The sequence below is a fragment of the Oncorhynchus keta genome, chromosome 14 (genome assembly GCF_023373465.1).
Source record: "Oncorhynchus keta strain PuntledgeMale-10-30-2019 chromosome 14, Oket_V2, whole genome shotgun sequence".
NCBI classification, from domain to species: Eukaryota; Metazoa; Chordata; class Actinopteri; order Salmoniformes; family Salmonidae; genus Oncorhynchus; species Oncorhynchus keta.
In genome coordinates, this window is record NC_068434.1 from 27,521,197 (window position 1) to 27,541,190 (window position 19,994).

General features: G+C 46.1%; 1 protein-coding gene across 1 annotated transcript in view; it reads left to right on the top strand.

Moving 5' to 3' along the window:
• Positions 1-19,994, top strand: part of LOC118394053 (RIMS-binding protein 2-like) — a 126,009-nt gene that overhangs the window by 64,952 nt on the left and 41,063 nt on the right. Inside the window, exons 3-4 of the mRNA XM_052461453.1 lie at positions 8,159-8,248; positions 16,765-16,887. The gene's annotated coding sequence lies outside the window, so the exon portion shown is untranslated. The remainder of the gene's footprint in view (positions 1-8,158; positions 8,249-16,764; positions 16,888-19,994) is intronic.

A 19,994-nucleotide genomic window follows, 5' to 3' on the forward strand; every position in this document is an offset into this window, starting at 1 on the left:
TACTGTATATAGAAATACTTATTTCAGCTGTTGTCAGGTGCAACCGGGTGCATGTCTGACTACAGCTCATGTCTCATCATATCGGTTTAAGCATAATTTCTTAACCCAGAACCAACTGTTGTGTGCGCTAGCAAGCTATTCCATTTGATGACATTTGTTTACATTTCTGTTAAGTCTGTCACAGGAGACTGGTTTAAGCATGACATTTGTACTGTCGTTGTGTTTGTTATTCATTTTATTCTATAGTTTTTGTCATTGCCGGATGTATTATTCATGCCAACCTGTTTAGAAAGTAAGCCCAGAATAATGTAGATGGACTGATTTAAGCAACACTTTGTGTGCATTATTTTCCCGTGGAGGTCTGCAGAGTGCTGCAGGGTAAAGTTCCATCAGTGAGCTAAATGGTGCTGCCTGTTTGCAGCTGGACCATTAGAATTCACTGCTCGCTGCCCCAAGGCCCTCCTCTTTAGTGGGCCTGACTTTGTGTGTGGTGCTCTGCCCCAAATAAACACTCCATTAAGGCTGTGTGCTCTGCGTGCTCCTACTTACAGTATGTTCCATCCCCACAGCACAGCAGCACTCCACTCCACCACACTGCTCCCCTTTCCTGTCCTGTCTGCCCCCAATGTCAAACTCCTCAGCCCCCGGGAATTACCCAGGGGAGAAACTGTCCCCAAATGACGTACATAAATGGAAGGCAGGCTAGCCTTTACAGAGACTTCAGAGCTGCTCTTATCTCCTCATAGACTAAGTTTACAGAGTAACAGAAACACAGCCAGGCAGCTGGGCAGACACAGAGACACGACCAGAGGCAAGCAGTCCATGTGAGAGTAGAGGAGATGGAGGAGCAGGCATTAGTGTCAGTCTGTTTGGTCTATGCTGGCCAACCTCTCTGTGTTCTTCAGTGCACTCGTCAGACCATGCCAGCCTCGCTTCGCTTTATCTGGGATCTGAGAAATGTTTTTTGTATTGCTGAGTATCAGTTTGATAAGATACTGTATCTCTCTGGTGGTTTTTTACTGGGATGGTAGCAGCCGCAAAGCTCTCCAGAGGGTGGTGCGGTCTGCCCAACGCATTACCAGGGGCAAAATTCCCGCCTTCCTGGACACCTACATCATCCGATGCTATAGGAAGGCCAAAAAGATCATCAAGGACATCAACCACCCTAAGCCACGGCCTGTTCACCCTGCTATCATCCAGAAGGCGAGGTCAGTACAGGTGCATCAAAGCTGGGACCGAGAGAATGAAAAACAGCTTCGATCTCAAGGCCATCAGACTGCTAAACAGCCATCACACTGCTAAACAGCCATCACTAGCACATCAGAGGCTGCTGCCTATAGACATAGAATAGGAATCACTGGCCACTTTTAGAAATGGATCGTTAGCCACTTTAATGATGTTTCCGTATCTGGCATTACTCATCTCATATGTATAAACTGCACTCTACACTATTCTACGGTATCTTAGTCACTTTTAAATTGTGTTTACATATTGCATCACCCATTTCATATGTACAGTATATACTGTATTGTATTCTATACTACGTCTCTGTCCCGAAGCAAGCACCAGTTAGCCTGGAACTAGCCTAGTGCTAGGCCCATCTCCCGGCTTGCTGAAGAAGTCTAACAGCCACTCCTTCGGTTACAATACCTATTTTGCCAACTGACCTGGACCCCTTTTACTGCCGACTTGGAGCCCCACCGATCTATCACGACTGGTCTACTGACGTAATCCGCCCGAGGGGGTTTCAACAGGCTTCTCCGTCGCGACGTCCCCTGAAGGCGCATTTGCTAGCCGCGGCCTGCTAGCTCTCTACTTACTTATTTTCCACCATAATTTGCAAATACCTTCATAAAAATCCTACAATGTGATTTTCTGGATTTTTTTTCTTCTCATTTTGTCTGTCATAGTTGAAGTGTACCTATGATGAAAATTACAGGCCTCTCTCAACTTTTTAAGTGGGAGAACTTGCACAATTGGTGGCTGACTAAATTATTTTTTGCCCCACTGTATGTATATTCTTAATCCATTCCTTACTTAGATTTACATGTATTTGGGGTACATGTTGTGAAACTTGGATATTACTTCGATATTACTGCACTTTTGGCGCTAGAAGCACAAGCATTACGCTACACCCGCAATAACATCTACTAACCACGTGTATGTGACCAATACAATTTGATTTGATTTAATAATACCACTTGAATAATATCACTTTAATGTTTACATATCTTGCATTACTCATCTCTTATGTATATACTGTATTTTATACCATCTATTCCATCTTGCCTGTCTCACAGTCATTGCTCATCAATATATTTACATGTATATATTCTTATTCCATTCCTTTACTTAGATGTGTGTGTATTATGTATTTGTTGTGGAATTGTTAGAGTACTTGTTAGATATTGCTGTACTATCAGAACTAGAAGCACAAGCATTTCGCTACACTCGCAATAGCATCTGCTAACCATGTGTATGTGACTAATACAAGTTGATCATTTGACTTAATCTAGCTATTGGCCTCATAGTAATCTTCTTGGTAAGGGTTTGTAATGTCACCATGGTTTGGCATACAGCATACAGATGGGAAACAGAGGAATTTGTTAGCAGCATGGTTGTTGATATGTTTTCTCCCACGGGTGTGTGTTTATTTCTCTCTCACAGATAAACTGATATGTTGGTGTGTGTATTTGTCTTTCACAGATGAGCTGATATGTTGATGTGTGTATTTCTCTCTCACAGATGAACTGATATTTTGACATGTGAAATGCAGCATGTTTCTGTGGTCATGAAGGCTATTTTACATCTGAACACTCCACTATTCAGGAATTGTTTACAAACACAAAGAACAATGTTTGTGCAGTAAGCTATAAGCCCAATACATTATCACCGCATATTGGCTTTGCTTGAATTGCCCTGTCAATGCATTGCTGTTTCGGCCATTAAAAAAAAATCTATTTCACAATTTGAGGTAGGCTATATGATCACACTGGTAATACATCCATTGTTGTTTTACTTGTGAGTCACAGCTGAGTGAGCATACATTTAAATAATCTGATTTTTATTTGTATTTTACTGGGCTGATGGAGCCTGCATCTGATGGTCAGTCTCAGCGGAGGGAGAGAGCAGCAGACTGAGGGTCCGCCTCTCAACATCCCTCCGTTCTCCCTTTCCTCCACTGACACTGACCAAAAAGGGACACGGTCTTCCACCTGATGGCAAAACTCACGTCGCACTGCATTATTTCTGTCTCATAAACACATTCATTTGGTTACTACTATGAACAGAGAAAGTTAAATATTCCTCGATGTTAAAAAGACCCAAGCCACTAATAATAACAACAACGCAAGCCAATAGATACACTTTCCTGTTCATTCACAACAGCCAATTACCTGTATGCTTGATCCAACTGTGTTCGGAGGGGCCGTATGGATGGTGTGACGCAATAGCCTCCGGAGGCACGCAGAGAACAATTTGAGCTCTGTACCGCGTCGCTGTGCGGCTCTCAGATGTTGTAACAATGCAGAGTGCTCCATATACAGGGGCAAGAAAAAGTATGTGAACCCTTTGGAATTACCTGGATTTCTGCATAAATGTGACATAGAATTTGATCTGATCTTTATCTAAGTCACAACAATAGACAAACATAGTTTGCTTAAACTAATAACACAAATAATTGTATTTTTCTTGTCTATATTGAATGCATCATTTAAACATTCACAGTGTAGGTTGGTAAAGTATGTGAACCCCTAGGCTAATGACTTCTTCAAAAGCTAATTGAAGTCAGCAGTCAACTAACCTGGAGTCGAATCAATGAGACGAGATTGGAGTTTTTGGTTAGAGCTGCCCTGCCCCATAAAAAACACTCACAAAATATGAGTTTGCTATTCACAAGAAGCATTGTCTGATCTGAACCATGCCTCAAACAAAATAGATTTCAGAAGACATACGATTAATTGCTGCCTTGCATAAAGCTAGAAAGGGTTACAAAAATATCTCTTAAAGTCAGTCCACGGTAAGACAAATTGTCTATAAATTGTAAAATTTCAGCACTGTTGCTACTCTCCCTAGGAGTGTCCGTCCTGCAAAGATGACTGCAAAAGCACAGTGCAGAATGCTCAATGAGTTTAATATGAATCCTAGAGTGTCAGCTAAAGACTTACAGAAATCTCTGGAAGATGCTAATATCTCTGCTGACGAGTCTACGATACGTAAAACACTAAACAAGAATGGTGACCATTGGAGGACAACATGGAAGAAGCCACTGCTGTCCAAAAAAACATTGCTGCACATCTGAAGTTTGCAAAATAGCACCTGGATGTTCCACAGTGCTACTGGCAAAATATTCTGTGGACAGATTAAACTAAAGTTGTGTTGTTTGGAAGGAACACACAACACTATGTGTGGAGAAAAAAAGGCACAGCACACCAACATCAAAACCTCATCCCAACTGTAAAGTATGGTGGAAGGAGCGTCATGGTTTGGTGCTGCTTTGCTGCCTCGGGGCCTGGACAGCTTGCTATCATCGGTGGGAAAATTAATTCCCAAGATTATCAAGACATTTTGCAGAAGAATGTAAGGCTATCTGTTAGCCAATTGAAGCTCAACAGAAGTTAGGTGATGCAACAGGACAACAACCCAAATGACAGAAGTAAATCATCAGAATGGCTTGAAGAGAAGAAAATATGCCTTCTGGAGTGGCCCAGTCAGTCCTGACCTCAACACGATTGAGATGCTGTGGCATGACCTCAAGAGAGTGGTTCACACCAGACATCCCAAGAATATTGTGTAACTGAAACGGTTTTATAAAGAGGAATGGTCCAAAATTCCTCCTGACAGGAGGTCTGATTGTGCAGGTCTGATCCGCAACTCCAGAAAACGTTTGGTTGAGGTTATTGCTGCCAAAGGAGGGTCAACCTGTTAATAAATATTTTTCCCATCCTGCACTGTTTACACAGTGTGTTCATTAAATACATGAACCTTTATAATTGTTTGTGTGTTATTACTTTAAGCAGACTGTTTGTCTATTGTTGTTACTTAGATGAAGATCAGATAAAGTTTTATGACCAATTTATGCAGAACTTCAGGTAATTCGAAGGGGTTCACATATGTTTTCTTCCCACTGTAGCTCCGCGTTGTCATGATTGGTTGACGGTAGGTGAGGGCGGGAAGTCCTGTATAAACTCACTTCCTTGACAACTTCCTTCACAACAGCTCTGCGCTGCTCGGTGAAGCGCTAGAAGTATGAATGCCCTGACGTCTGCAGAGGCCGTATCATCATATATGCTGCATGGATAAAGGCAGACGTCAGAGTGACCAGGCAGCGCCTTTCACTGCTGCAGTGCTGACAGAAAATAGGAAGAACAGGAATTTTATGGCTTATAAAAGTGTTGAATACAAAGTGTTGACAGTGCTGAGTAAGAATTTAAACATGAGTTTACTCATAAAAACAGCAGCTCTTCGCTTTCTTTTATGCCTGATACATTACTGCCGACACGGTAATCTGAGCCATCCGATTGGCCAGCGGTAGGCCTAAAGTGCACTTGATATGCTCTCTGGGCCTGCCGGGAAGGTTGAGTTTACCTTCAGACACATGAAATAGTTAGAAATGGCAACAGTTTGCCTGCCCGAAATGCCTTGGAGATCGACCAGTTGATCGCGATTGACTGGTTGGTGACCACAGCTCTAGAAAGTTGAGTGATGTTCAAACTTTTGCTTATTTATGTGGGCTGTTATGTCTTCTGTGCGGCTGTTTGGGGAGCTGCGCGGTAAATCTGCGCCTCCGCCTGCAGTTTAGAGGGAAAGTTGGTCGCAGCTAATTCCGTTACCATGGAATTGCCCATGAACAGTCATCTGACTAAGAACACAGGAGAAGGACAGTGCCCCTCTTAGAAAGGTCAGTGTTGGCTGCTTGGTGGAGAGGAAGAGAGTCCATTCCTCAGCCCTGGTCTAATTAGCCACCCAGAACAGTGTCCACCCAGCCTCAATCCAGCCACTGTCTTTGTCTGGTTACACACATGGTCGGCTGGATGGCTGGCTCCTCTCTGATAGTCTTTTGACAGTAGGGCAGATTCAGTTATTCCGCACATGTGCCTAATTACCCTCTGAGCCTTAGTCTAAATACATTATTCACAAGGCTTCCTTGAATCCACCCTGAAAAATTAATATAATACATTTTTATGACCTCCCCATTTGCAAAGCTTCAAATACACAATTTATTTTGTGGCACAGATATACCCGGCGTCATTGTCTTCATTTGCTCTTTGTCATTTTATATAGTTATTAGTCAAGCCAAAGTTTATGGAAGATTGATAACTAGTCGGCCTGCCCATTGCAAATTACATCCAAACATTGTGAGAAGACTGGGAATTCCAGCTATTGTCTGGTTTGCCTGTTCACTACGGTATTTTTCAGACAATCTACAAGCATTACAAATCATTCAGTGAAATGAATAATCAGAGTATTGGGTGTAGCTAGAACATCTCACTCTGCCAATCTCTCCGGTGTTGCTAGCCTCAGCTTGGCAGAGATGGAGCTAGTGGATGTTGTGCATTCAGAGCATACACTGTCTCTTATTGTTATGATGACTCCTCACTCAGCATTAACGATGCAGCAGCACCTCTGTTTGGTTTTCAGTTGGTCTCACTTCATATACATGTACACTTGGACCTGTGTCCTTCAGAAAGCCAACCTACACCAGCTCTGAGTTGAAGGGATCCATATACGTGTATTGAAATACCAATGCAAACGTGCTTATACAGGAAAGATTGAAATTGACTTGAATGAATTGATGCAGTTTGAAACACCAATGTTTTTTGATGAGAGAGAATTGAAATGAATGGAAGTACAACCGGACTTCTGCAGAACACAGTGGTGTCACATGTCTCTTTAAAGTGTGCCCCCTCTGCACTCAGATGGCCATTTCTCCTGTCTTATGTGTTATGATCTAGGGCAGGGGTATTCAATTCTTACCGTACGAAGTCCGAAGCCTGCTGGTTTTCTGTTCTACTTGATAATGAATTGCACCCACCTGGTGTCCCAGGTCTAAATCAGTCCCTGGTTAGAGGGGTAGAATTAAAAAACATTGCGGAACTGGCTTCGAGGTCTGTGTGTGTGTGTGTGTGTGTGTGTGTGTGTGTGTGTGTGTGTGTGTGTGTGTGTGTGTGTGTGTGTGTGTGTGTGTGTGTGTGTGTGTGTGTGTGTGTGTGTGTGTGTGTGTGTGTGTGTGTGTGTGTGTGTGTGTGTGTACGCGTGTGTGCCTCTGTGCTGGTATGTGAGTGTCTTTACAGTTCACATGTGTCCTCTATACCAACATGTCTGACCTTCATAAGTAAAACAGCAGAAGATTCCAGGACAACACCGTGCACTGTCAATAGCCATTTAAAGACACACTGTACTTAAAGTTCATCTATCGTGCATGAGCGGCGAAGGATTCTTAGATCCTTGCAAAACAACACTGCCTTTGCTTTGCCTGCCGCTGTAGTTAAAGTGAACTGCACATCACAAAAGAGAGAAGTTCTTCAGTTGACACTCCAAATTGCATCTGCGGCACCCTCATGGCTGTTGATTGAATCTAATTACGTTTTCCTCCTCTGCAATGAATGGATGTTTTTAATCTCCCCCTGACACACTTAGTGGGAAGAAGGGTGGGGGGGATGCCATGAGTGTCTAGAGTGGGAATAAAAATGCTAATCTTATTTGCATTCGGTGTCAGTGGAAACATTACTTGGTTAAATATGCTATTTTTTCCATCTGTTTCACTTCCCACCAACTACATCTAACGCATTGCAGTAAGATCTGGCATTTGTGTTTTTATGTAAACTGCCATGAAAATGTTGGTTTATGTTGGCATGTTGTTCCTTTAGTCATCCCACTGGGCACAGGCATCAGATCAATGTCTATTCCACGTTGGTTCTACGTCATTTCATTTCAATAATGTGGACGCAACGTTGATTCAACCAGTGCGTGCCCAGTGGGATGCTTCCTAGGACAGATGAGCAAACCACCAGTGGATGAATAATGCAGAACCTATGGCTGAAACACGTCTGCTCTGTTGAGTACAGCAGCAGCTTACTCTACTGGCATAATCAGGAGCTCCTTTCCTCTGAGGTCTAAACACTGTTCTCTATCTGCTCTCTCTTCCCTCTCTGTCCAGGAGCATGAGCTTCAAGATGTTCTCAAGGAGAAAAAGCACTTGAGTCATCACTTGTTCAACAATAGCAAAAAAGCAGTCCAGAATGAGCAGGTAGGTACTGTAGGAGAGAAAGCCACACCACAGATGGTTGCCATGGTGCTGTAATGGCAGCGTAGTTTGAGAGCTCCTGTAAACATTGTACATATTTAGCTGATTTAAGTGTTTTGAAATGATTTATTTAATTATTTGTTTGATAACTCATTGAATTTTGATTTAATATATTTAGTTGCCTTGACCAACAGAGTAGCAGAATTTATGGCAGATGGATTTGTTTGGTTTGCTAAACTAGCTCTATAGCTAACTGTCCACTGCATTCAAGTGATGCACAGCACCACCTCATAGTATGAGGGTGCATTTATATACTGGACTGATGTTTGGTGAGCTTTTAATCAAATCAAATTTTATTTGTCACATACACATGGTTAGCAGATGTTAATGTGAGTGTAGCGAAATGCTTGTGCTTCTACTTCCGACAATGCAGTAATAACCAACAAGTAATCTAGCTAACAATTCCAAAACTACTACCTTATAGACACAAGTGTAAGGGGATCAGAATATGTACATAAAGATATATGAGTGAGTGATGGTACAGAGCGGCATAGGCAAAATACAGTAGATGGTATTGAGTGCAGTATATACATATGAGATGAGTATGTGTAACAGTATAATTTTTTTAAACCGTCCCCTCGCCCATACCCGGGCGCGAACCAGGGACCCTCTGCACACATCGACAACAGTCACCCTCGAAGCATCGTTACCCATCGCTCCACAAAAGCCACGGCCCTTGCAGAGCAAGGGGAACTACTACTTCAAGGTCTCAGAGCAAGTGACGTAACCGATTGAAACGCTATTTAGCGCACACCGCTAACTAAGCTAGCCGTTTCACATCCGTTACACTCACCCCCCTTTTGACCTTCCTCCTTTTTTTTCCCGCAGCAACCAGTAATCCAGGTCAACAGCATCAATGTAACAGTATAATTTTAAACCGTCCCCTCGCCCATACCCGGGCGCGAACCAGGGACCTTCTGCACACATCAACAACAGTCACCCACGAAGCATCGTTACCCATCGCTCCACAAAAGCCGCGGCCCTTGCAGAGCAAGGGGAACTACTACTTCAAGGTCTCAGAGCAAGTGATGTAACCGATTGAAACGCTATTTAGCGCACACCGCTAACTAAACTAGCCGTTTCACATCCGTTACATATGTAAACAAAGTGACATAGTTAAAGTGGCTAGTGATACATGTATTACATAAAGATGCAGTAGATGATATAGAGTACAGTATATACATATGAGATGAATAATGTAGGGTATGTAAACATTATATTAGGTAGCATTGTTTAAAGTGGCTAGTGATATATTTTACATCATTTCCCATCAATTCCCATTATTAAAGTGGCTGGAGTTGAGTCAGTGTGTTGGCAGCTCCCACTCAATGTTAGTGGTGGCTGTTTAACAGTCTGATGGCCTTGAGATAGAAGCTGTTTTTCAGTCTCTCGGTCCCAGCTTTGATGCACCTGTACTGACCTCACCTTCTGGATGATAGCGGGGTGAACAGGCAGTGGCTCGGGTGGTTGTTGTCCTTGATGATTTTTATGGCCTTCCTGTGACATCGGGTGGTGTAGGTGTCCTGGAGGGCAGGTAGTTTGCCCCCAGTGATGCGTTGTGCAGACCTCACTACCCTCTGGAGAGCTTTACGGTTGTGGGCGGAGCAGTTGCCGTACCAGGCGGTGATACAGCCCGACAGGATGCTCTCGATTGTGCATCTGTAGAAGTTTGTGAGTGCTTTTGGTGACAAGCCGAATTTCTTCAGCCTCCTGAGGTTGAAGTGGCGCTGCTGCGCCTTCTTCACGATGCTGTCTGTGTGGGTGGACCAATTCAGTTTGTCTGTGATGTGTACGCCGAGGAACTTAAAACTTACTACCCTCTCCACTACTGTCCCATCAATGTGGATAGGGGGGTGTTCCCTCTGCTGTTTCCTGAAGTCCACAATCATCTCCTTAGTTTTGTTGACGTTGAGTGTTAGGTTATTTTCCTGACACCACACTCTGAGGGCCCTCACCTCCTCCCTGTAGGCCATCTCGTCGTTGTTGGTAATCAAGCCTACCACTGTTGTGTCGTCCGCAAACTTGATGATTGAGTTGGAGGCGTGCGTGGCCACGCAGTCGTGGGTGAACAGGGAGTACAGGAGAGGGCTCAGAACGCACCCTTGTGGGGCCCCAGTGTTGAGGATCAGCGGGGTGGAAATGTTGTTGCCTACCCTCACCACCTGGGGGCGGCCCGTCAGGAAGTCCCGTACCCAGTTGCACAGGGCGGGGTCGAGCGCATCAGCATCAGCATCAGAAGAAGAAGTATCACCCAAGTTGGTGCTACACATTGCTAGTAGAGGAGTCGTACAGTTGCTACAGAGCGCTGAGGACTGCAATCAACATCAGGACCAGCAAGCTTAACTCAAGCACCACCATCATCATCAAACCTGTCCTTCCTTTGTACCATCCAACTGGGCTGCCAGCAAAATTACCTTAACCAAGAGCAGGCACCATCTGAACCTGTCAAGACTAGAGACATCACCAAAAGCAGGCACCATCTGAACCTGTCAAGACTAGAGACATCACCAAAAGCATGCACCATCTGAACCTGTCAAGACTAGAGACACCACCAATAGCAGGCACCATCTGAACCTGTCAAGACTAGAGACATCACCAAGAGCAGGCACCATCTGAACCTGTCAAGAGGAGAGACATTACCAATAGCAGGCACCATCTGAACCTGTCAAGAGGAGAGACATTACCAATAGCAGACACCATCTGAACCTGTCAAGAGGAGAGACATCACCAAGAGCAGGCACCATCTGAACCTGTCAAGAGTAGAGACATCACCAAGAGCAGGCACCATCTGAACCTGTCAAGACTAGAGACACCACCAATAGCAGGCACCATCTGAACCTGTCAAGACTAGAGACATCACCAAGAGCAGACACCATCTGAACCTGTCATCACCAAGAGCAGGCACCATCTGAACCTGTCAAGAGTAGAGACATCACCAAGAGCAGGCACCATTTGAACCTGTCATCACCAAGAGCAGGCACCATCTGAACCTGTCAAGAGTATAGACATCACCAAGAGCAGGCATCACCAGAACCTGTCAAGAGTAGAGACATCACCAAGAGCAGGCATCACCTGAACCTGTCAAGATTAGAGACATCACCAAGAGCAGGCATCACCTGCACCTGTCAAGAGTAGAGACATCACCAAGAGCAGGCATCACCTGAACCTGTCAAGAGTAGAGACATCACCAAGAGCAGGCATCACCTGCACCTGTCAAGAGTAGAGACATCACCAAGAGCAGGCATCACCTGAACCTGTCAAGAGTAGAGACATCACCAAGAGCAGGCACCATCTGAACCTGTCAAGAGTAGAGACATCACCAAGAGCAGGCACCATCTGAACCTGTCAAGAGTAGAGACATCACCAAGGGCAGGCACAATGTAAACCTGTCAAGAGTAGAGACATCACCAAGAGCAGGCACCATCTGAACCTGTCAAGAGTAGAGACATCACCAAGAGCAGGCACCATCTGAACCTGTCAAGAGTAGAGACATCACCAAGAGCAGGCACCATCTGAACCTGTCATCACCAAGAGCAGGCACCATCTGAACCTGTCAAGAGTAGAGACATCACCAAGAGCAGGCACTATCTGAACCTGTCAAGAGTAGAGACATCACCAAGAGCAGGCACCATCTGAACCTGTCAAGAGTAGAGACATCACCAAGAGCAGGCATCACCTGAACCTGTCAAGACTAGACTTCAATCTACACTTTTTTTACTGCAATTCTGCTTTTAGCTCTGAATGTGTACAAGACAGTCTAACTAATAATAAAAAGACAATAACTAACCCAATATAAACCACAGCCTGTCATTTCCAATGGAGCAAATTAATCATAGCGGGCAGAACAAGGAAGGATTTGGGCAGAGCACAGCATGAGCTAGTGAGATCATATTTACTGTGTTCTGCATATATTTGTATATTTCCATTAGGGAACACTTACTCTGTGACTTGCACATGTGCAATAACTCAATCCGCCCTTGCACTCCTTCCAAACAACACCATTTTTTACTTTGGCGAAGGGTAAAGTCTACAAAACTTAGTCCACTCTGTTCTTAACGTTCTAGTTTTGGGAACAGAAAACTATATTGAGGTCAAATGTTGAATCTTCTTTCACTGCCGGCCACTCGTCTTCCTCTCATCACCATATTTGGTAGTGAGGGGAAATGCCAACCGGATGCTTTAGATTTATACATTCAGTGAAATATCTGGCTGTTTGTTCTATCTGTGGCTACAATGTGCTGCTATGATTTATGACTACACAATGAAACCTCCGCACACCGTCTCAGGGGTTCACTCCATTCCACTCTCTGGGACTGGGACTAAATGTGACTGGGACTAAATCAGGGTTCCCCAGCTGGCGACCCCCGCGGGTGGTTTTATTTGGCCCCCAAGTTTTCTGTAGCCCCCCCATTTATTTATTTGTCTGTTCTTTTCTTTCATTAATGGAAAGACCAGGAGATCAGCTCCAAGTCCTTTTAATTTAAGAAATCTATTCACATGTAGAGAGACATGACGTGATCATATATACAGTTGAAGTCGGAAGTTTACATACACTTAGGTTGGAGTCATTAAAACTTGTTTCTCAACTACTCCACAAATTTCTTGTTAACAAACTATAGTTTTGGCAAGTCGGTTAGTACATTTACTTGGTGCATGACACAAGTAATTTTTCCAACAATTGTTTACAGACAGATTATTTAACTTACAGTTCACTGTATCACAATTATAGTGGGTGAGAAGTTTACATACACTAAGTTGACTGAGCCTTTAAACAGATTGGAAAATTACAGAAAATGATGTCATGGCTTTAGAAGCTTCTGATAGGCTAATTGACATCATTTGAGTCAATTGGAGGTGTACCTGTGGATGTATTTCAAGACCTACCTTCAAAGTCAGTGCCTCTGCTTGACATTATAGGAAAATCAAAAGAAATCAGCCATGACCTCAGAAAAAAAATTGTAGACAACCACAAGTCTGGTTCATCCTTGGGAGCAATTTCCAAACGCCTGAAGGTACCACGTTCATCTGTACAAACAATAGTACACAAGTATAAACACCATGGGACCACGCAGCCATCATACCACTCAGAAAGGAGACGCTTTCTGTCTCCTAGAGATGAATGTACTGCGAAAAGTGCAACTCAATCACAGAACAATAGCAAATGACCTTGTGAAGATGCTGGAGGAAACAGGTACAAAAGTATCTATATCATCAGTAAAACGAGTCCTATATCGACATAACCTGAAAGGCCGCTCAGCAAGGAAGAAGCCACTGCTCCAAAACTGCCATAAAAAAGCCAGACTACGGTTTAAAACGAAACATGGAGACAAAGATCATACTTTTTGAAGAAATGTCCTCTGGTCTGATGAAACAAAAATAGAACTGTTTGGCCATAATGACCATCGTTATGTTTGGAGGAAAAAGGGGGCGGCCTGCAAGCCAAAGAACACCATCCCAACCGTGAAGCACGGGGGTGGCAGCATCATGTTGTGGGGGTGCTTTGCTGCAGGAGGCACTGGTGCACTTCACAAAATAGATGGTTTCTTGAGGGAGGAAAATTATGTGGATATATTGAAGCAACATCTCAACGTCATCTCAACGTCTTCCAAATGGACAATGACCCCAAGCATACTTCCAAAGTTGTGGCAAAATGGTTTAATGACAACAAAGTCAAGGTTTTGGGGTGGCCATCACAAAGCCCTGACCTCAATCCTAGAGAAAATGTGTGGGTAGAACTGAAAAAGCGTGTGCGAGCAAGGAGGCTTACAAACCTGACTCAGTTACACCAGCTCTGTAAGGAGTAATGGGCCGAAATCCACCCAACCTATTGTGGGAAGCTTGTGGAAGGCTACCCGAAACGTTTGACCCAAGTTAAACAATTTAAAGGCAATGCTACCAAGTACTAATTTAGTGTATGTAAACTTCTGACCCACTGGGAATGTGATGAAATAAATAAAACTGAAATAAATAATTCTCTCTACGATTATTCTGACATTTCACATTCTTAAAATAAAGTGATGATACTAACTGATCTAAAACAGGGAATTTTTACTGGGATTAAATGTCAGGAATTGTGAAAACCTGAGTTTAAATGTATTTTTGCCATTAACCATCTGAATGATCCAGAGGAGGAATGGGAGAAGGTCATGTGATCTTATGAGACAAAAATAGAGCTTTTTGGTCTAAACTCCACTTGCCGTGTTTGGAGGAAGAAGAAGGATAAGTACAACCCCAAGAACACCATCCCAACCGTGAAGCATGGAGGTGGAAACATCATTCTTTAGGAAGGCTTTTCTGCAAAGGGGACAGGACGACTGCACCGTATTGAGGGGAGGATGGATGGGGCCATGTATCGCGAGATCTTGGCCAACAACCTCCTTCCCTCAGTAAGAGCATAGAAGATGGGTCGTGGCTGGGTCTTCCAGCATGACAACGACCCCCCGAAACACACAGCCAGGACAACTAAGGAGTGGCTCCGTAAGAAGCATCTCAAGGTCCTGGAGTGGCCTAGCCAGTCTCCAGACTTGAACCCAATAGAACATCTTTGGAGGTAGCTGAATGTCCGTATTGACCAGCGACAGCCCCGAAACCTGAAGGATCTGGAGAAGGTCTGTGTGGAGGAGTGGGCCAAAATACCTGCTGCAGTGTGTGCAAACCTGGTCAAGAACTACAGGAAACGTATGACCTCTGTAATTGCAAACAAAGGTTTCTGTACCAAATATAAAGTTCTGCTTTTCTGACCTGAAACCCCACCTCTTTAAGGGATACCTAGGATAGGATAAAGTAATCCTTCCCCCCCCCCCCCTTAAAAGATTTAGATGCACTATTGTAAAGTGGCTGTTCCACTGGATGTCATAAGGGGAATGCACCAATTTGTAAGTCGCTCTGGATAAGAGCGTCTGCTAAATGACTTAAATGTAAATGTAATGTATCAAATACTTATGTCATGCAATAAAATGCAAATGAATGACTTAAAAATCATACAATGTGATTTTTTGGATTTTTGTTTTAGATTCCGTCTCTCACAGTTGAAGTGTACCTATGATAAAAATGACAGACCTCTACATGCTTTGTAAGTAGGAAAACCTGCAAAATCGGCAGTGTATCAAATACTTGTTCTCCCCACTGTATGTTCCGGTCCCATGACCATCCGCTCTAGACAAAGTTGATGATCCATGGACTAAATGATCAGGGGTTTTCATAATAAAAGGCAGTGGGCTTGGGCTCTGTCTTTACACTTCCTGTCTTATCAGAGGGCTGTTTGCATCACAGTGGCATGCTGCCAGAGCTGCCCTGGCCTCTCTCGCTCTCCTGTTTATAAATGAATGTGTTTATTTTCCATAAGCATAGTGCTGATGTTGAAGCTGCTAGTGTCTCCAGTCTTATCTGTAACATGGCTAGAACCCTGAGCCTCTGATAGTATTAGAGCACTCCCTGTGAGCTCCTCACACCTCAGACCTTCCTTCCTGCCCAGCTGATATCACCAAGACAGGGGTCCTCTGTATCAATCATCGTAAGTCCTCTGTATCGACACTAAGGCAATTTCCTGGAGGAGTTGATTGTCGGGTAGCTGTTGGGTGCGGAGGGAGTTGTGGAGGGAGATGCTGGTTATTAATGTCTTATCAGGACACTAGGCTGTCCTGACAAGACAGCCATCCGTCAGAGTTATCTCTGAGGCGGATATGAGGGGAGCACTCTGCAGGGTGCATGGGCGGATATTAGACCTTCCATCGCCTCGCCTGCACCTTTGTGTTCCTTATCATCATCTCTACTGAGAAGGGGCGGAGCATGGTAATATAATGGCACCTCCGATCTGCTATCCCACCATACGGTTCAGTCCTATCTGGCCAACTTAGCTGAGACACAACAATGCCTTTCATCCTTCTACAGACATAACCCCCCCCCACCCCCCACCACTGTGTGGAGATGGACCAATGACTCTGAAGTAGTTCTGTGTGTTGTTGTTGGTGTTACAGCCTCCTTCCTCTCTGTGTGAGTCTTAGTATAAATGATGTGATTACATGGCAGCCATCCTATTTCTAATTGTATTTTACAGTAGCAATAGCTATAGTAGTGCATTACGAAATACAACTTAATTCACTTAACTCTGTTCAGGTTTCCTTTTTGAATAAGAACGAAAAATTACAAATGTATACAGTAGTTGATCCCAGACCCAGTTTCATTACTCCACCATTATTATACTGTAGCTGTCATTATCCAGTCAGTCAGCCAGTCAGCCAGTCAGCCAGCCAGCCAGCCAGTCAGCCAGCCAGCCAGCCAGCCAGCCAGTCAGCCAGTCAGCCAGTCAGCCAGCCAGCCAGCCAGCCAGCCAGCCAGCCAGCCAGCCAGCCAGTCAGCCATTCAGAAAAATGTTCTGTGTAATTGCGGGCTATTCTTTGAGTGCTGAAATCAGTCGTTTTTGTTAAACACCTGTGTTGTGTTGTGCTCTGTGTGTGCAGGTGAAGTCAGACTATGAGCAGCTCAAAGAGACCCTCGGTGCTGTGACTCAGGAGAGAGATTCAGCCCTGCGGGAGAAGACCCAGCTCCAAGGCAAACTGGAGAACCTAGAGCAGGTGCTAAAGGTGAGAGTCTGGAGACACACTGTAGATAACCTTATTTTATCTCTACTGTATCTCTACTGTATGTCTACTGCATCTCTACTGCATCTCTACTGTATCTCTACTGCATCTCTACTGTATCTCTACTGTATCTCTACTGTATGTCTGTGATTAATAAGAATCATAGCCCTAGCTCAGGTTGTTTAACACAGCCTGACCCTATGCCAGCCTCTACCCTTCCCTCAACCCCTCTCTATCTTTCTCTCTCTCCCTCTCCTCTCTCTCTCATATATAATATCCCTGACCTGTCTGTTGCCTTCCAGTGCCGATGTGGGGAGAAGCTTGACCAGAAGCTGTGAAAGACTAGGAAGCTTGGAGCAGTCTGTCCTCCCCACACTTACCCCTCCATCCCCTACCACCTACCCATCCATCCCCTACCACCTACCCCTCCATCCCCTACCACCTACCCCTCCATCCCCTACCACCTACCCATCCATCCCCTACCACCTACCCCTCCATCCCCTACCACCTACCCCTCCATCCCCTACCACCTACCCCTCCATCCCCTACCACCTATCCCTCCATCCCCTACCCCTCCATCCCCTACCACCTACCCCTCACCCCTACCACCTACCCCTCACCCCTACCACCTACCCCTCACCCCTAACACCTACCACTCACCCCTACCACCTATACCTCCATCCCCTACCCCTCAGCCCTACCACCTACCCCTCACCCCTACCACCAACCCCTCCATCCCCACCTACCCCTCACCCCTACCACCTACCCCCATCACCCCTACCACCTATCCCTCCATCCCCTACCACCTACCCCTCCATCCCCTACCCTTCACCCCCCTCACCACCTACCCCTCCATCCCCTACCCCTCACCCTTACCACCTACCCCTCCATCCCCTACCCCCCTATCCCCTACCCCTCCATCCCCTACCCCTCCATCCCCTTCCCCATCCTACCCCTACCCCTCCATCCCCTACCCCTCCACCCCTTCCCCATTCTACCACCTACCCCTCTATCCCCTACCCCTCCATCCCCTCACCCCTACCACCTACCCCTCCATCCCCTTCCCCATCCTACCACCTAGCCCTCCATCCCCTACCCCTCCATCCCCTCACCCCTACCCCTCACCCCTACCACCTACCCATCCATTCCCTACCACTCCATCTCCTTCCCCTCCACCCCCCGTCTCTCCCGCTAGATTGATTAGGTATCACTGCTATGTCCATTTGTATGGGGAGCAGACCACTCTAGCCCCATTTTGAATGCTTTTCTTCACCCCACTGGCCATGCTAGCTCTCCCTATTTGTCTGGGCTGCTTTCCTATGACACGAAAGGCCACCTGGCTAGGACCAGTCTAGCATGAATGAGCACCTGGCTCGAACCAGTCCAGTATGAATGAGCACCTGGCTCGAACCAGTCCAGTATGAATGGGCACCTGGCTAGGACCAGTCCAGTATGAATGAGCACCTGGCTAGGACCAGTCCAGTATGAATGGCCACCTGGCTAAGACCAGCCCTGTATGAATGGGCACCTGGCTAAGACCAGCCCTGTATGAATGGCCACCTGGCTAAGACCAGCCCTGTATGAATGGGCACCTGGCTAGGACCAGTCCAGTATGAATGAGCACCTGGCTCGAACCAGTCCAGTATGAATGAGCACCTGGCTCGAACCAGTCCAGTATGAATGGGCACCTGGCTAGGACCAGTCCAGTATGAATGGCCACCTGGCTAAGACCAGCCCTGTATGAATGGGCACCTGGCTAGGACCATCCTGTACGAATGGGCACCTGGCTAGGACCAGTCCAGTATGAATGGCCACCTGGCTAAGACCAGCCCTGTATGAATGGGCACCTGGTTAAGACCAGTCCTGTACGAATGGGCACCTGGCTAAGACCAGTCCAGTATGAATGGGCACCTGGCTCGGACCATCCTGTACGAATGGGCACCTGGCTTGGACCATCCTGTACGAATGGACACCTGGCTAGGACCATCCTGTACGAATGGACACCTGGCTAGGACCATCCTGTACGAATGGGCACCTGGCTTGGACCATCCTGTACGAATGGACACCTGGCTAGGACCATCCTGTACGAATGGGCACCTGGCTAGTACCAGTCCAGGAGGAGTGGGCACCTGGCTAGGACCAGTCCAGTACGAATGGGCACCTGGCTAAGACCAGTCCAGTACGAATGGGCACCTGGCTAAGACCAGTCCAGTACGAATGGACACCTGGCTAGGACCATCCTGTACGAATGGGCACCTGGCTAAGACCAGTCCAGTACGAATGGACACCTGGCTAGGACCATCCTGTACGAATGGGCACCTGGCTAGGACCAGTCCAGTACGAATGGGCACCTGGCTTGGACCATCCTGTACGAATGGGCACCTGGCTAAGACCATCCTGTACGAATGGACACCTGGCGAGGACCATCCTGTACGAATGGGCACCTGGCTTGGACCATCCTGTACGAATGGGCACCTGGCTTGGACCATCCTGTACGAATGGACACCTGGCTAGGACCATCCTGTACGAATGGGCACCTGGCTAGTACCAGTCCAGGAGGAGTGGGCACCTGGCTAGGACCAGTCCAGTACGAATGGGCACCTGGCTTGGACCATCCTGTACGAATGGGCACCTGGCTAGGACCATCCTGTACGAATGGGCACCTGGCTAGGACCAGTCCAGTACGAATGGGCACCTGGCTAAGACCAGTCCAGGAGGAATGGGCACCTGGCTTGGATCAGTCCAGGAGGAGTGGGCACCTGGCTAGGACCAGTCCAGTACGAATGGGCACCTGGCTTGGACCATCCTGTATGAATGGGCACCTGGCTAGGACCATCCTGTACGAATGGGCACCTGGCTAGGACCATCCTGTACGAATGGGCACCTGGCTAAGACCAGTCCAGGAGGAATGGGCACCTGGCTTGGATCAGTCCAGGAGGAATGGGCACCTGGCTTGGACCATCCTGTACGAATGGGCACCTGGCTTGGACCAATCCAGCACGCTGTGGAATGTGATTGTGCATGATGAGGCGCGTCTATGAGTTCAGTGAATATGTGGAAGGGGTGGGAGAGGGGAGAGCTGGGGTTGGGTATCACTGTTCATGATGACA